The following is a 1,723-nucleotide window of genomic DNA, read 5'->3' on the forward strand; positions in this document are numbered from 1 at the left end:
ACTATCTTGGTCTCAGCTCTGATCTCTTCTCGCCCAATAGTAATAAGTTGATACATCTCACACACAGGTAGGCCTATATGTTCATATTTACTGTAGGCGTTATCTGTGAGCAGTGGTGGTTGGTGGGAAGCAAAACACCTAGCTACTTGCAATGGATAGAAAAGTATGGAGTTACAAAAATCATTCTGGGAAAAAAGTATTTGTGCAACATATCAACTTATCAGTTGTCAAAACAAAATGCCCCCCCTGCCCATAGCCTACAGGACACATTTTAGCTGTTTGGGAAACGATTCACTCAAAGTTTTGTTTTGCAAGCAGGACATGTTTGGTAGCCTATTAGCTCAATGCATTCGTTAGGTCAAGAGCTTTATGCCAGTCCAAACCCCGTGTCACTGTAACCTTCCAACGTTGAGATGTGGCGGAGAGATTGAATGGAGGTGGTCGTGTTTGGGCGGCTCTGTGGCGGCACCCTCGGTCGCACTCCGGGCTCTCCCCGTACACCCCAGTCCAACCCCCGCGTCTCTAGCGTCCCCACATGCGGAGCTGGCTTCGCTCAAAGGTTTGTTTTATCAGGATGCAGGCTACAGTTGGATAATTGTCAGAATTTAGTAGGCTAAGGAGCAAAACCTTGCCTGTAGCCTAGTAGTACGCAATCCCTCGCTAGGCACACTGCGAATGGCCCTTTCACACCTAATGAGCTCCTGGCCCTCATTCATCGAACTGTATAATGGGGGTTTTATGGCTCGGGAAGAAGACATTTGTGTAAGACAAGGCAAACAGTAGCAGTCCTATCAGGCCACACGGATTATATAGGTCCTTTTTTTTTTAAGCATGAGATTTACGCATGACACTGCACCGCTAACACACTGGCGTGCATAGTTGTGATGGGTAGGCTACCTTTCACCTCCGCACAGACTCGAGTTGCTGCACCTGGATGCGCTTGCTATGCGCTTGCCGCAGCTCTTGGACGTAAAATTGGACGGTGTGTCTTTAAGGCGCCCGACTGCCTGTCGCTTTGTGTTGCGGAGACTGACGCCCTCTGGATACACAGTGTAGCGGCATAATTCCATCCTGGAAAGTGGAGGGGTTCAAAGTGAATAACGCCACCAATCAAAGGAAAAGTCCCGAACATTTGTAACATTGTTTTGGTAAGTTGTATATCTTCTGATTAATGATTGGTTACGAGTACTTTTACGAAGCTGTTCGAGTAAAATCGTACGAGTAAAATATTTATCCAGTTCAGGGACCGAGCATGAGTAATGTTGACAAATGATAAATCTATTTAAATGAACGAATATAGTTTAATTGGTATTGGTCCTCAAAGTTCCCTCTCTTCATTATTGAGAGTGGTAGGATGTGGATGCAACTGTGATCTGAGAGGATACGGTTTCCTTCTCACCAAGAGGAGCTTTTCTGCTTGGATTCAAGTTATTGACTGAAACTGATGTTGCCAGATGTTTGATCGTTGTTTCTGCTGGTCTAAATGTAAAGGTTACTCTCATCCTTAAAAAAAAAGTAGTCACCGGCTGTTAAACTGTATTCTACACATGAATGTAAATGATGAAATAGATATTTGAATGACAATACCTAACACAATTAATAAGACCACTCTATGCCAAATTTCAACATCAACATAACCGTGTATGTTGGACTTGGCTTGAATGGAGCCTGCGCAGTGCCCTGCCCACCCACTGTGACAGTGTGCTGCTGGTGTTGTGTGTGT

Source organism: Borostomias antarcticus (assembly GCF_949987555.1).
Source record: "Borostomias antarcticus genome assembly, chromosome: 24".
Lineage (NCBI taxonomy): Eukaryota > Metazoa > Chordata > Actinopteri > Stomiiformes > Stomiidae > Borostomias > Borostomias antarcticus.